We start from the raw sequence: 20,180 nt of genomic DNA on the forward strand, positions 1-20,180 counted from the left end.
AGCAAGCTGCTTATAGTACTGGGACAGAAATAGATGCATCCAAGCTGCCATTTATTTTGCAACTACAAACCTCGTAAGAAGCGTTGGTTTTGCCTCCATCTCACAGGGTGATCATTATGACATTCCCAGCGTTTCCCTTTTGTTGGGCATTATGCGCCAGCAGGGAGTCGAGTAGGTCTTTGTTGTGCTGAACTGCAGCTAGACTGCTCGAATCCACGCAGCCTCCCCGACCCCTTCCTTTGGGCAGCTCGCCGAAGGAGAGGGGCGGACAATGAAGGTCGAAAACCGTCAATGCATCGGCCCTTTGCGGCGGGCCCCGCGGGGTCGGGTGACGCCCCCCCTTCCTCAGCACGGTGTGTGCGTGCTGGAGAGAGAGCCAAGCGGCATACGAGAGAGGCTCGGCGGCGTCCCCGGGGGGAGGCGGGGTGGCACGGGGCCGACGTTCCTCCCCTGGACCGCCCCGCCGGCCGGGGGTACCGGCAGGTACCGGGGTGGGGCGGTGCAAGGGGAGCCGCCGCCCCGGCGCGGCCGGCAGCTTGGCATCGCATCGCGGGGAGGTGTCTGCGGGAGGCAGGCGGGGAGGAGTGCTGGGGGAGGCAGGCGGAGGCGGCGCGGCTCGGCGGGGCTGGGCTGGGCGCACCGCGCCGCTAAGGACCCGCGAGAGAAAGTGGAAGTGTGCGGCGGCGCCGGGCCTCGCCCCGCCGTGCGGCCGGCTGCCCGGCAGCGGCGGAGAGGCGGCTCGCCGCAGGCTGCTGCCGAGGCCGCGTCCGCCCCGAGGTGAGTGCCGCCCTCGGGGAGGGGTGCGGCGGGGTGCCCTACAGGCACTCGCCGCGGAGGGGATGCCCCGCGGGTCTCCCGGCGCAGGAAGCGGGCTGGTGAGGAGGGACGTTTTGCGGAGGGGTTTGGCGGTCTCTGGGCGTAGGGGGGTAGGGCGTGTGGGCTGTGTGTGTGCTGTGTATGCTTTGCCCCCCCCCGCCCTGTCTTCTCTGTGTGCCCGTGCCCCGGGCCAGCGGCCCCGCAGCCTGGTGTCAGCCCTGGTGAGGGCTGTCCGGGGAGAGGCGGGAGCTGCCCGTGCTGCGGCAGGGGAGGGAGGGAGAGAGGGAGATCCAGTGGATCACTGAGGTGCTTGGCTCAGTCCGCTCCTCTTGTGTGCAGAGGTGAGAAGACTAACCTAGGCTCTGTCAGATTTGCACTTTTCCTTAAATCGGCCCCTTTATGGGCATGCTATTGCGCTTCCCAAGTCCCCCGTTTGGGCGGTGAGGCTGATGCAAGCCTGCCACCCCACTGGTGTAAATCAGTGCTGACAGGCAACTGGATGGGAATTTTCTGATAAATATTTTCTTTCATTGGTGGCGTCAGTCAGTTAAATCCCAATGTTTTGTGGAAGCATGCCTACCTAATGGGTGAGAGAAGGGTTTCAGAGCAGTGCTATGTGCCGGGCTCGTTTCTGCCAGCCCCTCCTCAGGTGGCTCCTGAGCCTGTGTCCCCCATGCTGGCTGTGTTGGGCTGGAGGGTCCCTGTGCTCAGGTTTTGCAATAGGCAGTTGGGAGCTTGTGGGTATGGGTGAGGCTGGATACTGAAAGCCCTGGCTTCAAAGGGCTGGGGTTGCTGGCCTTGGGAGCCTGCTGGCCTCAGAGGCTCGCTCTGGAGAAAAAAGACTTTTCCTTCCCCCTGGGAACATACTGAGTAGTGTGCCAGAATCATTCCGTTTGTTTCAGGAAGAGAGGGGAGATGTAATTTAGGTGTTCACACAGTGAGTCTATGAACTTTCTGTGGGAAACTTATAAACTTGAAATTGCTATTTCAACTGGAAAAGTGAGAACGTCAGCCCTGCAAAACAGAAGTGTCAGCCCTGGAGCAGTGCAGGGGTCTGAGTGTGATCGCAGGCTGCGGACTCCTGCCATGGGTTGTTTCTGGGTAGAATCTCAGGCCGATTGTGATTTCTTGTCTCCTGTTCCCACATCTTTATAAGACAGTATTCTCCTGTTGAGCTCTCTATTCTCCATGTGTTCTGCCTATAGCACCCTGGCTAGACTCACCATTATCAGTAGTTTACACCAAAAACAAGCGGGCAGTGCTGAAGTAGTAGCTTTTTAGGTGGTATTTTACTTTGGGAATGATTTTGTAGGTGTAAAACCATTCCTTTTTGCTGAGAGTAGAACATGCCGGCATCGGAGATATGACCTGAGGGTTTAAAAAAAAAAAAAGTGTGTATATATGTGTGTGTACAGTAGGTTCAAAGTGATGGGACGAGTTCTCTTGGCTGGACTATTGTCATGGAACAGTGGAGATGCCATGAAAAGTACCAGTAAAGACTGGGATCAGGGTGATAGGTAGAGCAGAGCTCTGAACCATCGCAGTGATTTTGTGTAGTAGCAGTATTCAGAAATCCCAGCTGTAAATCGCATCATACAAAGAGAAAGCCAGTCCTTGGCCTCAAGGGATGACACAGGTACAGCAAGGAATTTGTAAGAGGAAGGAACAGAGGGGAAGCCGGTTGTCTAATATTACATAGGTTAGACCAGAACTGAAAGTTTCCAGGGTGAAACTGGCTTTATATATTCTGTCTCTGTTATAATACTTTTTCATTATGAACTGAATCTTTCCTGATTACGGAATAATTTTGCAAGTACTAGCGATAATTTTTGATGTATAGTATGCAGAACATGTATTTAATGTGGAAAATGAATAAATGTTGAAAATCTTCAAACTGGGAGATCAAAATACTTCCAACTGGAAGTGTACAAAATTATTTGAATTAATCTACCTAGGCTATAGTTATTTTCTTTAATTGTACAGTAGGAATTAAATGGAGCTTGAGTTGCTTGGAATTTGTAGTGCTGGTTGAGGCAACTGACCATCATGGAACAGTGGTTTATTGCGCTGCTTTGAAATAGCTCTTGCATTTTATGGTAGTGTGATGTTACTTTAAGTAGTACCATTATTTCAAACCAGTGTAATGAGATGAAAAGCATTTGGCATGCACTCCTGTAAAACAACATTTTAGTGCTAAATTCAGATCCTTGCTTTAAGGTATCTATAAAATACCATGCTTATGTAGGGCGTCATACCAAGAAAAATAGACATTTAGTTTAAAGCTGTCTTAAAACATTTTTGTTGTGAAATGACAGTCAGAAAGGCAGTTTCAACCACATTTTTTCCTCTTTTGGAGTGGAATGGTTTCTTAGCTTAGACAGAAGCTCTGACAAACTGATCAAGAGGTAAGTGGCCATAATAAATGGGATGATTTAATGAGATGAATTATGGATTTGAACATGAGCCTCTTCTGTCTTACCTGATTGTCCTAACCAATGAGTTATTTCAGAGTGATTTGTGTGGGGGTTTTTCACAAAAAGATGTGCCTAAATATGGAGTTTGAATATACATGTACTCACACAGTGTTTTTTTTGTGCAGTTGTGAGATACAACAGAAAATATTCTTCCAATCTGAATAATGCGTTTATCTAGATTTTCATGAACATGTTGGGGTTTTTTTTGTCCAGTTCTATAAAAAGTGACAAAATAGCGATTTTCTCATCTGCCTTAAAAAAACCACAAAACCCAAACAGGCAATATGGTCCAAAGCCACTTTGTACAGTCAGTCTGTACTATCTCAAGTTAAGCCTGCTTGTTAGCTTGGTACTGTCTTTCTGATCATAGCCTACCAAACCTCCCTTGCACGTTCTCTGTGTTTTTTCCACTTCATCTTTCTACTACTAACTGTTATTAAGATAATTGTAGCTAATGAACATAGGAAAATGTTGTAATCCTGCACAAAATTAGCAATAATTGGGGATGCAGTTGATGATGTCTGAGAATATCATGTTGTCACATGTTGTCAACAACAACAGCTGCTGGAGGTACTTGCCATTTTGTGGGCCAGACCTGCTGGTTTAAGACTCTGCCAAGTTCATGTGAAATACAGTTTGTTGCATCTTTCTGAAAAAGATGACAAATATTTTTTTGGCTTAATGAGATGAAAGAACCTTCCTGGCAAGCAGCTAACTCTAACCTTTGCACTTAGATTTGTTAATTTTCCCTAAGGTGTGTGTTTCATATGGTGCCAAGCCTAGCTGTTAATTCATTTAGCTTCTTTGAGACATGTCACAGCTGTCAAATAAACATCAATGTGTGTGTACATATATATGTATATATGACTATTCACACAGCCTTTTTGTGGAGTAATTGTTAATATATCGTGTTCTGATTCATGCCTGTAGGTGTGTCTATTCCTGGCCTGTCTAATTGCACGTGCAGAAGAGGAAGGTTGGATTATGGATTTTGGGCTTTATTCCTTCTTTATAAATGTTTCACTTTAAAATATTATTCTGCCTAATTCCTGGAACTGTTAATAAAAACATTACATCTGTTTGGTCAGGGAAAGATTTTTATCTTCCCTAAAATATTTGAGATCATGACAGTAAGTTGTGCAACCTGAAGCATAGGGCCAGGCTTCAAATCTTGATTGTGGCAAAGCTAGGGCTCATCTACTGGGTAATGTAGCTGAGATCTGTGGTTATCACGTTCTTCCCCAAAATCACATCTGGGATTTGCAATACGATTTGGAGAAAGGCTTTTGTTTCAGCAAAACTTGTTCTTTCTGACAAAACACCCAACCTGTTTTTAGTCAGAACATCTCTGGCTATCTCCAGTATGAATGAATATTTAAATACAGAGGGTTGGGTATATCCACTGGAAAAGAATTGAGTTTATTGTAAGTTGTAGTAGGAGAAAAATAATATTAAAAAAAAATTTCTGTGTTCTCCTGTAGGAAGAGTATGACTGAGGTTTTTTCCTAATGGAGGTAGCAAATATGTATGTTTTTGGTGGGCTAGTTGCCGTGGTATTAAACAAAAAGGGACATTAAAAGGTAGACTAAAAGTTAATTAAACAATCCCAACAACAAGGCCTCACAGGTAAATGGTTTCAGGGTGGTTGAAATAACTGTGATTTTTGGATCATACTTAGAGAAGTAGCTGGTTATTTCCAGACACGTTAAAAATCATAGAATCATAGAGTGGTTTGGGTTGGAAGGGACCTTAAAGACCACCGAGTTCCAACCCCACTGCCATGGGCAGGGACATCTTCCACTAGACCATGTTGCTCCAAGCCCCATCCAACCTGGCCTTGAACACTTCCAGGGATGGGGCATCCACAACCTCTCTGGGCAACCTGTTCCACTGCCTCAACACCCTCACAGTAAAAAAAAATTCTTCCCTATGTCCAATCTAAACCTACCCTTTTTCAGTTTAAAAGCACTGCCCTTTGTCCTGTCACTACAAGCCCTGGTAAGAAGTCCCTCCCCATCTTTCCTGTAGGCTCCCTTTAGGTATGGGAAGGCTGCTCTAAGGTGTCCCCGGAGCCTTCTCTTCTCCAGGCTGAACAACCCCAACTCTCTCAGCCTGTCCTCATAGGAGAGGTGCTCCAGCCCTCTGATCATTTTCATGGCCTCCTCTGGACCCTCTTGAGCAGGTCCATGTCCTTCTTATGTTGGGGACCCCAGAACTGAAGGCAGTACTGCAGGTGGGGTCTCACAAGAGCAGAGTAGAGGGGGAGAATCACCGCCCTCGACCTGCTGGCCACGCTGCTTTTGATGCAGCCCAGGGTACGGTTGGTTTTCTGGACTGCGAGCGCACATTGCCGGGTCATGTTGAGCTTCTCGTCAACCAACACCCCCAAGTCCTTCTCTGCAGGGCTGCTCTCAGTCCACTCATTGTCCAGCCTGCATTTGTGCTTGGGATTGCCCTGACCCATGTGCAGGACCTGGCGCTTGGCCTTGTTGAACTTCATGAAGTTTGCATGGGCCCACCTCTCAAGCCTGTCAAGGTCTCTCTGGATGGCATCCCTCCAGCACATCAACCGCACCACACCGCTTGGTGTTGTCGGCAAACTTAACTTACTGAGGGTGCACTCAATCCTGCTGTCTGTGTCACTGACAAAGATGTTAAACAGCGCCGGTCCCAATACCGACCCCTGAGGAATGCCACTTGTCACTGGTCTCCACTTGGATATCGAGCTGTTGACTGCAACTCTTGGACTGCAACCATCCAGCCAGTTCCTTATCCACTGAGTGGTCCATCCATCAAATCCATGTCTGTCCAATTTAGAGACAAGGATATCATGCGGGACAGTGTCAGATGCTTTGCGCAATCCAGGTGGATGACATCCATTGCTCTTCCCTTATCCACCAATGCTGTAACCCCATTGTAGAAGTCTACCAGATTTGTCAGGCATGATTTGCCTTTAGTGAAGCCATGCTGGCTGTCACCAATCATGTCCTTATTCTCCATGTGCCCTAGCATAGCTTCCAGGAGGATCCACTCCATGATTTTGCCAGGCACAGGCGAGAGGTGAGACTGAATGGCCTGTAGTTCCCCGGGTCTTCCTTTTGACCCCCATATTTAAAAATGGGTGTTATGTATCCCCTTTTCCAGTTAGTGGGAACTTCACTGGACTGCCATGACTTTTCAAATATGATGGATAGTGGCTTAGCAACTTCCATCTACCAGTTCCCTGAGGACCTGCAGATGCATCTTATCAAGTCCCATGGACTTGTGCACCTTCAGTTTCCTTAGATGGTCTTGAACCTGACCTTCTACAGTGGGCAGTTCTTCATTCTTCCATTCCCTGCCTTTGCCTTCTGTGACTTGGGTGGTGTGGCTGGAGCACTTGACAGTGAAGACAAGAAAAAAAATTGCTGAATACCTCTGCCTTCTCTATATTCTGGGTAACCAGGTCTCCTGTTTCCTTCAGGAAAGGGTGCATGTTTTCCCTAGTCTTCCTTTTGTCACCGACATACCTATAAAAGCTTTTCTTGTTGCCCTTGTTGTCCCTGACCAGATTTAATTCTGAGGGCTTTGGCTTTCCTAGCCTGATCCCTGGCTGCTTGGACAATTTCTCTGTATTCCTCCCAGGCTACCTGTCCTTACTTCCACCCTCTGTAGGCTTTCTTTTTGTCTTTGAGTTTGTCCAGGAGCTGCTTGTTCACCCACGCAGGCCTCCTGGCATTTTTGCCTGACTTCCTCTTTGTTGGGATGTGTCACTCCTAAGCTTAGAGGAGGTGATCCTTGAATATTAACCAGCTTTCTTGGGCCCCTTTTCCCTCCAGGTCTTTATCCCATGGTACTCTACCAAGCAGATCCCTGAAAATGGCTTGTTTCTCTCTGGTAGGAATGTGTGTCTAGGGTAAGGTATCAAATCTTAGTTTCAGTGGCCTCAAAAAGATGGAAGAGCACATTCATCCCCAGCAGTGCAAGGCTGACACCCGTGTTGACTCAGATATACAGGCACTACGGCAACCAAGCTAATTTTTCTGGTCCTTTTAGGCATAAGCTGCTCTCATCTGAGCTGGTGGGAGAAAGAGTAAGTTCTGTAGAGAAAAAACAAATTCTTCCAAAATACAACATTACTTTTAGCAGCTGAAAGGTATTTGAAGTTACTCTGCAAATCACTTAAGGCTTTTTTTTTTTTCTCCCTCAGTGAAAATGGCTAAGATGGCACAGCTGGGTTGGTCATGGGAATATGTCTGGCAAGGAGGGGCTGCTGCTGAAAGATTTGTCTGAAGGGAATTGGTAATGTGATTTCAGTCCATAGTGAAATACTGGAAGCTAGCTCTGTCCCAGAGGCCTGCATGCAAGGATTCCTTGTAGGCATCTGAGGTACCTTGCAGCTGCGGCACAAGCATGTAACAGAACTGCATCAGACAGTAAAATCCAGGTGACTGAGAGATGCTGCTTGTGGTTCAGAAGACATAATTAGTTTTTTTGATGGTCGATGTCAAAGTGGGAGTGAAATGTTCTGTAGAAATAGAAATTCTTTTGTTACATGAAGCAATATTCAGGGACTTGAAATAAACTGATGAAAAGCTTTTTTTTAAAAAAAGTTTTTTTCCTTTTGATACCTAAAGATCTGTGCATCTGCTTTTCTGAGATCATTTTGTTTTGAGATTAGAATAAGATACAAAATGTTTGGAAAAACTGTCTGCAGGATGCATGGAATGTGAATATAGTTGTGGGTTTTTTTCTGAAGCAGTTAAGTATGTCTCAGATAAGCAGGCTATAAAGGAATTTTAACTGTTGCTGTTTGTATTGCAGTAGTTTACTGTGGATCAATTCTCAGTTGAGATGCCTTTGTGTCAGGTGCTGTTTTATTAGGTGTAATAAAACAAAAGCATCTATCCAACTGCATTTATCTTAGAGTCTGAGAAATACCGTGTAGGAGGAGGGAAGACCAGATAGCGTTGATAGTTTTATATTTTTATGGTGTCAGCAGCTAAGTCCCATTACAGAAGCTTAATCTGAGAAAGTGCCCCTGGTCACTATGTAACCAAAAGAGAGAGATGAGTGACCTTCTGGTGGTAGGTATCTGAATGTATGGTTGTGACTCTCTCTACTATGCCTGTCTGCTTTGGGGTCGAAGTGGATGGGCATATGAGTCCTTGCCTGTACCTGCACAAGTCAAATGAGGGCTTATTCCTGAAGAGAGTACTGTGGGTGCTAAACATTTCCCTAGCAGTGTCCTGGATGTTAGCTAGAAAGGGGAAGCTTGGGCAGTTTGTCAGATCTAGCATGTAAATGTGCACTGTGTCCTAATTAGGAGTTTTATTTAAGGAACGTTAGTGATTTAACACCCCGATCTAATTATTCGTAAGCTTCTTGCTAATTTTGTAATTAGCACTGGAGCAAGACTTTTTATGGAAAATATACCCATAAGGAAATCGGAACCGCTAACTTCCAGTGCTTATAGAGAGCTTTATTCCTGTGATAATGTTCTATATACAATGTCTATAAGGAAATATTACTATTTGTCCTATTTTTACATGATGGTAAAGATAGATAATGTGCCAAGTGTTTACAAAGACCTATTATAGTCATTTCTCACAACCCAAATGACGCTGGCTTTGGAACATGCATCTGTAAGATTAGATTCTGCTTAGATGTTACCTAGTGGAGAAGGCATGCTTGAATCACTTTATACCACAGTTATCTTTGGCCTTCAAATGGTGAGGACGAGAACTCGGGGTGTAGCCAGGGTATACTGGCTGTGTGCTCTTGCAGTTTATAGAAGCCAAGGCAGCTTTGTATAAACATAGATGGTAAGGTACAACTTGGAGCAGCCATAAGCCTGCTCTAAAACGTAGCATGGCCTTACAAGGATAAAGCTGTTCGTCTAGCTTCCTTCCAGGTAGTCTGTGTAGTATGTTTCAGTTGGTCAGAGAATCTGGTAGAGAATATCCTGGCCCATCAAGCAGGTGGTCATAGAATTTTTCTTCTCAGAGAAGGTCTCTCAAGTGTTCTCTTAATTTCAGTAAGCAGGCTTGCTCTTTCCAGAGATTGATAAATTTGACTAATCCTTAGTTCTAGAAGGCAGTTCATGCTTTGCAGAATTAAAACCTAATAATTTGGTTGTAAACCAAATTATTTGCATTTGTGTCTCTTTAAATGCCAGTTTCTTAATGTTTTTGAAGATGGGGAGCTTTGTAGCCAGTCTGGAGTAATACAATATAACTAAGGTCTGTAGAGAGAGTTCCGTTTATTAGTTTAATAGATGTAGCTGGAAAGGAAACAAACGAGCTCTCGGGCTCAGAATACCTTATTCCCTTATTGGACTGATGAAGCAATTAAGCCTAAAAGCTTGCCACTTGTTTTTATTGCACAACAGTTGTAGTAGGCTTTTAAACTAATCTTTTGCTTGTTTGTCTTTGTAAAAGAAAGTGGTTCACCTATAGGCAGAGCTGCTCTATGCTTGGGGGGACACTGAGCATGGATAAGTGCATTTAATGCAAAAACAGTCGGAGTCGCTTCAGCATGCAAGATCATGCCCTGGGCTCATGATTCTTCAGTCCTGTCACATCTCTTCCTTTCTCAGCAGGACATGCTCGTCTACATCCCAGTGTGCCAACACAGCCATATAAAGGAAGGGATACAAAAACACTGCAAGCTACTCTGCTCTGCTTCCACTTCCTACCACAGATACTGTTTTTGATGTCAAGTGGCCCAGTACTTCCTTGACCCTTTTCACTGTTTCTCACTGAATGTGTTTGTGTCTAATAATTTGGCTCTTGCTTTAGTCCCAGGTTCAAGTCTCCTGATTATTCACACTGCATGTATGCTAATTAATTCAGTATCCCTACCAGAGACAGAGAAGTAGCTCCTTCTGAAGAGGGGCAGGGCGGGGATAAAAGGCATTGTTGGCTGGCTAATTTGCTTCGAGGTCTGCTCTGGATAAATAGTATAGGTACAGACCCTGCCAAGTTTGGCTTCCTCTGCCTGGGACGTTTCTCTAGCACTCTCCCAGGAGGTCCTCTGCTCTTAACTGCCCCCTCATGCCGGTGGTAGAAAGAGCTTGGAAGCACTTCTGAGTGTCAGATTGAGCTGGGTTTTAGTACAAGCACTGTCAGTGAAGAGACCCTAGCCCTGATGGTGGCTGTACCTTACTACGCGGACAGGTAAGTGGATGGTGACTGCATCAGTAGTTTTACTCCAGTTGTGTATCAGGTGAGATTTTGGTATTTAATCATCTTTTCTATGCTTACAGACATACTCTTTCTCCTCCTGTGAAAGGAAATGTGGGCACAAACAGCATACAGGAGCTGCAGAGTACTTTAACAGACAGCCAGTATCTTGAGACCAAAACTGTTCATCAGGGTGGGGAATCCTATCTCAGCGAGTAAAGGCTGAGGAAGCCAAGCTGGTTCGTGGTAACTTTCACCCACAGAGACTTTATAGCTTCACAATCTGAGCAATTTTTATTTGTATGTTTTGTCTATTGGTGTAACTACTAGCTAGGCTTTCTGAATTGATGCTTGTGTTAATATTGCCTTCCAGAATGCTGAGGGTTTTTTCTGTTTCCTCCAGAAGAGTGGAATTTTATTCCTTGGTATGGGACTTCTAGCTTTTGCATTGGTGGTTGTTCTCCCCTTCCCCTGTCATATTCCGTCAACTTGTAGTTGAACAGAGGATGTTTGAGGATGATGTTACATTTCCCTTATGAAGCTTTAATAAAAGGCACTGGATTGGGGTAACTGTGCAGTTGTCGCAGCAAGAGGAATCCTGGGCACACAAAAGGACACCCCACAGCAACTGTGCAGTGTGGTGCTGGCTGTGGTGGCTGCTGCTGCTGAAGCAATCTGTGGGCTGCAGTCGTACCTGTGTTTCTCTGCCTGATGAAGGTCATGTTCCAGTAGACCTGAATACCCGATCAATAATTAATCTAGTTACCGACAGTGCAAAAAGGCAGAGTGAAGTGGTTTCACTATGTTCTTTATATAGTATTCCAAGAATGGAAAATACCACTTTCAAACTTTCTCCTCATTATTAGTTTTAAATACAGCTACTGCGAGTTGTGTCTGCTAGAAAGAGCAGTCAAATATCCTCATTATTTGATGCTGTTGTTGAAATGCAGTAGCATTTCAAAGCCTTTGGGCTTTGGTGGCCTAGGTCTTGTACAGACATATAATAAATGACAGTCCCTGCTCCCAAAAACTTCCTGTGTATCAGATGAGAGGGAACAAGTAGAACAGGTAGAGTCCACAGGGACAAATGAGATAGCAAATATAATTTAAGTCAGAGGGGTTTCATTAGCCAAGAACACATTCCACTTCTGTTTTCCTGCTGTATATAGTAAGCCATCATTAGACTAGCTAGATCCTTAAAATATTAAGACTGTAATTTACATAAAATACATGGGATTTTTAAGAAGTCAGTACAGTGCCAGTGAGTAAGATGAAATTTCTCAGCCATCCAAGAGGACGGGCCAAAGAACATGCTCTGCCCTGGGACTGGAGGAGGGAAGTGTAATATTGGTCTGCTTTTAAGGGACAACGCCAATAACTCTATTCAGGTTGTCTGCAGATCTGTCAAGTCGTGCATGGCCATGCCCTTTCATGAAATATGGTGACCTGCATGGCAGGTAAATTGTCCTCCCTGGTTTGTGTACACGATGAGGGTGATGGGCCACAGCGGCATGCTATAGCTGTTCACACTGGTTTGTCAGGTCTAGAAATCAAAGAAATGCGCGCACAGCCAAAGACAAGCACCATGGGCCCTTTTCTCACCTACCCTTGGCTCTTGATTCAAGGCAGTGTCCTCTTCTGCACTGGGGATGGGGATATTTGAGGGGCCAGTGTAAGGTGGTGGAGCACTGTGGCACTGGTAGGCTGGTTGTGCACATTCTGAAAGGGTTATTTGTGCTGATAAACAGGCTGGCATTTTAGAATGGCTGAGGGTGGGCCTGGCTGTCTTCCTATATCCATGCTTAAGTGTTAGCTGATCTCCTCAGAAAGGAAGGACAGCAATGTTGTGGCTGCAGTAGCAGCGTACTTGCTGAATTCAGTTATGGAGGAAGCCGTGTCCCCGTCCCCCCCCCCTTTTTTTTTTTCCCCTTTGTCCGGCTTGTGGGCTGGGTGCACATATGTGAATTCCTTCTCAGTTCAAACACATGCAGTTCTCACACAGAGACTGCTGCTTGGGAAAGGCAAATCTAGTTCACAAAAGATACGGCTTTGGATATAAAATGTGAGGTTGGACCCAAAGCCCTGCATTGATGGGGCTAGAAAATATTACTTCTGCTGCTTTCTACATCTTTCTTGTACTGTTTCTGCATTTTTGGCTGTATTCATTGTTGCTAAGACATGGGTAATTCATGGATACCACTTGTAAGACTAAATAAGTGATGACTATTATTTGGTCTTATTTTATCTATGATGTCTACTTTCACAAAAACTTAACAGAGAGAAAAGACGTTAGGGAATTTTAGCAGGGAGTGGATCAAGTGCAATACAGAATGCCCTTTTGCTTTGGTGTTTAAGCGCAGAACGTGGGTGGGAGTTCTGCTAACCTGTGAACCAGTGAGACTGAACAACTTGCAATACTTTATGTATAATAATATAACAGACTTCAAATTCCTCTTAAAACCCTTCATTTACTCTTGCTAGTTTAAAAAAAGCTACGGATTTGCAGATGGTTTCACACTGGCACTTGTTAAATTTCAGCCAATGTCTGCCAGCTGAAAACTACAAGTGCCATTTCCAGCTCCCAGCTGGTGCTGCCACTGGCTGCTGATGACATTTCCTCTTCTCTTTCACAGACATAATGGTTCAGGAGTGAGATAATAAGGTAAGATAGGTTAAAGAAAAACAGAAAGAAAACCAATCCTAGCCTGCACCACCCATCCTTCATTTTGCAATTTCACTGGCTGTTTTTGTGAAAATACAGGCGGTGACCGATTGTGGTTCTTCTGTTTCAAATTGCATTTGAATTTCTTTTCAGAACTGTTCTTTTAAAGTACTATCCTGACTACTGAAAATGAAGACTTGAATGAAAGTTAAAGTGCCTATAAATACATCAGAAATGTACAATTTTAACTAAGATAAATGGTTAAACTTATTCCATGTTAAATGTTATTTATAGTACCATTTTTACTCTTAACCCAGTAATTAGCCTGGGATCAGAGATTTTCCTAGATGAGTATTTTGTGACCTGTCTTTCTTCTTTCCCCTACCCCTTTAAACAGTGTGGCTTCTTCCTGCAGGGACTTGATGACAAATCATCTAAAGAAAATTTGTTAGTGTCCTAAACAGTCCTGAGCAGAGTATAGCTGTTCTCATTAGCTCTCGTATTGCCTAAGAGTCAACACAAAACTCTTGAGGACCTGTTTGTACCATGAGTATGTCTTGATCTGTTTAATAACATTTTTATCCGATCATGGAGATGGCATTTAACTGTGCTCTGGCTTTCAAATCCTTTGTGAATTAGTCTTGAGTGACCAAAATCAATTGAAAATGTCTAAAAACTTAGTGTGATTGATGGACGTGGTTTCTGTTTACAGAGTGATGAGGTTTTAAAAGAGTTCAAGGTTTGCTTAAACAGCAGGCTATGGGGTCATTTACTTCTAAGGAAAGAATTTCTGGTAGCTGTTTTCTATCAACACATGCTGTCTTGTGAAGTGTACTTTTTTTTTTTTGCATTTGTGGAGCTAATGCTACTGTCACAGCAGTGCAGAGCAGTTTAGGTGATGCAGGATTAATGCTGTAGCATTCTCTGATGCCACTTTGGTAGCTGATTTCTTCTGGATTTTGTTTCAGAAGGGTTCCCATGCTGACAACTGACACTGAGATCTTACCTGTTTGAACTGGTCATGCTGGAGGTCATGCTGGAAACTGCTTTGATTTCTTTTTTTAATTAAAAAAAAAAATATTTTTTTTGGTGCAATGGGTATTGAAATTTGCTAGATATTTCTCATGATTCTCAAAGAATCAGGAATTAAGCAACTAATTTCCTTGGACTAGGTGTTCTTGGGGTGAAAGGAATGTAATCCAAGGAATAAGAATCCCTTAAAAGGACAGACAGTCTTTGTTTGAAATACTTCTTTCTTTATCTGTTTATTGTCCCTACAAAGGGGAACTAGATTCTGTTGCTGTAAGTTTGTTTTAAGGAGTTGACAAAAATTGGATTAATATCCTGAGGTTATCTGAGGAATTGTTGAAGCATGTAATAGTCAAAGATTTCTTTAAATATTTTATCAAGGTAGCACTGGTCGTTTCACTGTGAATTGTATATGTGCTGGGAAGGCGAGAAGACTGTGTATTGATACATTCACTGAACCATGCTTAGTTAATGCACCAATGCTGCATCAGAGTCAAAGATGTGTTCAGGCTATATTTTACTTTAAAATAAAGGTATTTATAATATCAATAAGACTAATGTACTCTGGGATGCAGTTTGCTGTCTTCTTTCAATTACACATTACAGCATGGGAAGAAAGCAAGTGAAAAATGTGCGCATGTGGCTTTTCTTGTTTTGTTTAAATTACAACATAGACCAACAGCACTTTGAGCCTTTGTCCTCCAGAAAATGAGAACATAAGCAGTCTATACCTGTGACGTGACAAATGGGGCCACCATTTCAATCTTCCACAGCATACTAATAACAGAGCTCAGTCAATGCTGGAGTGCTCATACCCCATCACAACAGTTAAAGTATTTATTGGTGCTGGATACAGCTTCCCCCAGTGCTGCCCATCTTCTTCCCAATTCATAACTGTGACAGTGTGGTTGTGTGTTTATCATCCTCAAACACTGAGAGGCCACAAAAGCCTGGGTATAATTTTCAAATGGAGCAAAATATTTTTAATGTGTATATCTATGTGTGTGTGTGTATACATATATATGTGTGTATGTATGTTTCTGATTAATATTTCTCAAGAAGCTGGAAGACATCCTGTAATACAAATAAGAAGTTTTCTTCTTAATTTTAAGGAGCAGGTGGTTCTTAAACCTTAGCAAGGGTAACTTCCGCAGTCGAACTTTGTAAAGTTTGTACTTTTCTGGCAAATTCAAATCCTGTAGGAAAAGGTACTTGTTAATGCAGTCTAGAAGGTAAAGTGACCACCTTGCATAAAGGTTACTAGCTTATATCCAGAACTGCAGCTTTCAGTTAGTCATGCTGCTTTAAAAAAGAAAAAAAAAAAAAATTCTGTGCATGCACTTTAGCAATTTGTCATTGCTTTTCAAGCTTATTATCTCATTAAGTAGCATTTAATGAGGATAACCACAAAATAATTAATTTATACAGTATGTTTATTGTTTCCCTGATGAATTTATGTCTTAAATTTAGAGTTCCTCAATGAATGTGTTACTCTATTTTTATACTTTGTATACATTTGTATACATTTTGTTCTCTAAATAAATATAAATGTTTCTTCAAGGTCTTTATTCCAGTCCATGGGTTGTCTGTAAGAATGGTGTAGAGTTAAGTTTTCTTAGAATGGGCCCTGCCACCATGAAAGCTGTGAAGCTCTTTGTCCTGTTTGAAGTGTTTGGGAGTGTATTGCACCAAGGTAAAGCTGTCCTCAGTTACAGTGGGAACTTTAGTTTATTGTTTTACCTAGTAAATGGTAGCTGCTTGACATTAAGTTCTTGTTTTAGGAGATGGAGGAATTGAGTACTTTGGTATGATATAGGGAAACAACCTATTTGTCAGTAAATAATTGTATTTGGTGTAAGTATCCAGGTGTTGGTAGTGGTGGGGCTGCAGGGGTGGCCTCTATGGGAAGAGACCAGGGGCTGCCCTGTGCTGAACACAGGCAGTTCCAACTGGCTCCCTTGGACCCACTACACCCACAGCTGAGCCCCTCAGCCAAGCTGGTGGCACCTCTGTGAAAACATTTAAGAAAGGGCAATATGCTGCACAGCAGAGTGACGAAAAAAAAGTGTGAGAAACAACCCTGCAAACACCCAGGTCAGAGAAGAAGAAGGGGGAGGAGGTGCGCAGGGCCAGAGCAGATTCCCCTGCAGCCCATGGGAGGGATGACGGGGGAGCAGGTATTTCCCTGCAGCCCATGGAGAACTGTGCCAGAGCAGATACCCACACTGCAGCCGTGGAGGACCCCACACTGGAGCAGGTGGATATGGCCTGAAGGAACTGTCGGCAGTGGAAGGCCCATGCAGGAGCAGGTTTATCCTGAAGGATGTCAGCCTGTGAGAAGGACCCATGCTGGAGCAGGGGAAAAGCATGAGGAGGAAGGATCTACACAGAGGAACTGCCATGGACTGACCACAACCCCCTATTCCCCATCTCCCTGCAGGTGTAGGGGAAGGAGGCAGAGGGAGTGAAATGGAGCCTGGGAAGAAGGGATGGGGGAGGTGGTTTAGTTTTTGTCTTTGTTTCTCACCCTTCTACTCTAACTGACAAAGGATTAAATTATTTTTCCCTAAATCAAGTTTGTTTTGCCTACGTCAGTAACTGGTAAGTGATCTCCCTGTCCTTACTGGGATCTGTGACCTTTTCTGTCTTATTTTCTCCCCCTGACCTGTTGAGGAGGGAGGGTGAGAGAGTGGCTGGGTGGGTGCCTGGCAGCTGGCCAACATCAGCCTTCAAGAATAATCTCTATAATAATTTGCATATGGACTACCAAATCATAAATATAAAATCCCGTAATCTACAACTGAACTGCCAGATTAGGAATCTCTATTAAATTTTATGGTTCGTGATGTACAATATTTAATAAAATAATAAATTTAACTGAATACAGGTTTTTTCTTTTTCTCATTTTCATGGACTTAATATTAAAAGTACTGAAGCTGTGCTAGTATGCAATCATTCAACTCTTGGACTTACCTTTTAAAGATTTAATTGTACTAATTTGTGGTTATAAGTGACATCATTCAAAAAGGAATAAAATTATTTTAGGAACATAGAGTACAGTAAAACTTAAGTACATTGGGTAAATGATCATGTGACAAAAATAACTAGTTTAGTGCTTGAGGAGAAAAATATATCAATTGGAAACAAACTGCTTAATGGCTGTTTTTGCAACTGAGATAATCCTGGATCTTGCCTCCAAATTGCAACCTCTATAGGCAAAGTAGGAGTGGTAGTCTCTGGCACTGAAGATAGTACAGTTGGAATACTCTTGCATCTTCATGGACATATATGTTCAATGCATCTTTTTTCCCTTGAAGAAAAGTGTTACTACATATAGAAATTGTGTGAGAAATTGATGTGCAGCATTAAAACATTGTTCTGGAAAAAGGATACATTTTGCTTGATGTAGTCTGAGTTTTGAGGCATTATTTGTAATGGTTTCAGAGTAAATGGGAACCTCAGCTATGTGATCAGTGAGAAATTTTCTGCAACCCTGCAATACAACAAAATGTGGTTTTGTACATATTGCAGCTAAGACTTAATTATTCGGCCTTTGAGAAGCATCATACTGATCTTGATTTAGTCTATTATGTTGTCTGTGAATATCTGATACTAATTGATTCCATCTAAAAAAGCACATTAACTAGTATAATTTATTCAGTTACAAAGAAATTATTCTCCTTAACAAAGAAAATTGTATTTATTTAAAGTAATTCTAAAGAAGCAAAGACTTACCCCTCATTAAAGAAGATATCTGCAAAATCTTAGTTCTTTTCTAAGAACACAGAAGACTGTAGTTTATCATTTAATACCTTATTTTGTAGCAGTGTGGAAATACTGCCTTTTTAATTGCAACCACTATAACACAATAAATGCTGTGAATTTTTGCAAAAGGACGGTATGAACTGTTTCATAACCTACTCTATGATTGAAAGTAGCAAGCAAAATCCATTAAAAATAGGATGAACTGCAGAAATAAATTCTGTGGCAAAACCTCTTAATTTGAGGGGAAAGTCTATCCCTTTTCATGTAGGCATTAATATTCTAGAATGTGGATATTAATGGTTTAATCACCAAATTGCCCCTTCTTCCAGTCTTTCCTCCATGCAAAACATTCCCCTGTGCTGTGTCACGTCTACTAAAACTAGCAGAGTTGACAAAAACTTATGTGAACAACTGCAAACACCACAGACACAACCACTGAGAGTGGATTAATTGTACCTCCTTGTATTGGTTTTGTTTGGCAAGGTTTTGGTAGCGGGGGGGGGGTTACAGGGGTGGCTTCTGTAAGAAACTGCTGGAAGCTTCCCCTGTGTTCGAGAGAGAGCGAGCCCATATTAGCCGGCTCTGAGACGGACCCGCCGCCGGCCAAGGCCGAGCCAATCAGTGATAGTGGTAACGCCTCTGTGATAACATTTTTAAGAAGGAAAAAAAGTTGGGACGGAGAGAAACTGCCGCCGGAGTGAGGAGTGAGAACATGTAAGAGAAACAAGCCTGCGGACACTAAGGTCAGTGCAGAAGGAGGGGGAGGAGATGCTCCAGGCGCCGGAGTGAAGATTCCCCTGCAGCCCGTGGTGAAGACCCTGGTGAGGCAGGCTGTCCCCCTGCAGTCCATGGAGGTCCACGGTGGAGCAGATATCCACCTGTAGCCCGTGGAGGACCCCACGCTGGAGCAGGTGGGTTCCCGAAGGAGGCTGTGACCCCGTGGGAACCCTGCGCTGGAGCAGGCTCCTGGCAGGACCTGCGGATCTGTGGAGAGAGGAGCCCACAGAGCAGGCTTTCTGGCAGGACTTGTGACCCCGTGGGGGACCCGCGCTGGAGCAGTGTGCTCCTGAAGGACTGCACACCGTGGAATGGACCCATGCTGGAGCAGTTCGTGAAGAACTGCAGCCCGTGGGAATGGCCCACGTTGGAGGAGTTCGTGGAGGACTGTCTCCCGTGGGTGGGACCCCACGCTGGAGCAGGGGAAGAGTGTGATCAGCCCTCGTCCTGAGGAGGTGAAGCGGCAGAAAATAACGTGTGATGACCATAAACCCCATCCCTGTCCCCTTGTGCCGCTGGGGGGGCTTGGTGGTGAAATCCGGGAGGGTAGTTGTGCCCGGGAAGAACTGAGGGGTGGTGGGAAGGTGTTCTGAGATTTCATTTTACTTCTCATTACCATGCTCTGGTTGATTTGTAATAAATTGAGTTAATTTTGCAAATTGAGTCTGTTTTGCCCGTGACGGTAATAGTGAATGATCTCTCCTGTCCTTATCTCGACCCGTGAGCCTTTTGTTATATTTTCTCTCCCCTATCCAGCTGAGGATGGGGGAGTGATAGAACGGCTTTGGTGGGCAGCTGGTGTTCAGCCAGGGTTAACCCATCACACTCCTTAAAAACAGAGCGTACAAAAGAAGAACCATGTGCATTCTTCATTTGGTCTCCACTTTGTTTCATAAGTCACTATTTCCTAAGATTTCCTTTTGTGTATACTTAAAATAGAAAATAGTGAAGTTCTCATTAAGGATTTGAGAATTAATAAATATACTTTGTAAAAGTGTGTAAGAGATTTCCTGTCTGTGGAACAGACCTCTTAACAACCATTCATCAGTCTTCTATGTGCATATGTGCTCCAGTCTTTGAATTAATTTATTATCCACAGTTACTAGCAATATGTACTTGAAGCCTGATTAAGTACTAGCCAAGAAGACAATCTTACACTTGCACAGTGATGACTTTATCTGCCTAATGAAGGTAGGGTTGAATCTCAGCATGTATTTTAGCAGTATTGCTACCTCAGCATTTCAAAGTGCTAGTCATGTAATCATCATATGTTCAGTCTTGCAGTCCCTAAATTAATATTTTTCAATTTTGAAGGTTGCTTCTGTGTGTGTATATGTGCGCGTGTGTGTGTATATATATATGAAATCTGTACCGGTATATATAACATGAGTGTTAGTCCATTTAATTGCATTAAATGTTTCACAGAAGCTTTCAAATAAGAATCCCTTCTTTAGCTACCAATTTTCTGAAGGCTTGAGTATTTTTCCCAGGGTG

The 20,180-nt window shown here is 43.6% G+C and overlaps 1 protein-coding gene across 2 annotated transcripts in view; it reads left to right on the forward strand.

Annotated features, from left to right (window-relative positions):
• The first annotated feature begins 598 nt into the window (after positions 1-598).
• MYO16 (myosin XVI) overlaps positions 599-20,180 on the forward strand; it is a 385,302-nt gene continuing 365,720 nt past the window's right edge. The window contains exon 1 of one of the 2 annotated variants that reach the window (XM_049834474.1): positions 599-777. The gene's annotated coding sequence lies outside the window, so the exon portion shown is untranslated. The other variant, XM_049834472.1, reaches the window with a different exon arrangement.

Source organism: Accipiter gentilis, chromosome 31 (genome assembly GCF_929443795.1).
Source record: "Accipiter gentilis chromosome 31, bAccGen1.1, whole genome shotgun sequence".
In the NCBI taxonomy this organism is placed as follows: domain Eukaryota; kingdom Metazoa; phylum Chordata; class Aves; order Accipitriformes; family Accipitridae; genus Astur; species Astur gentilis.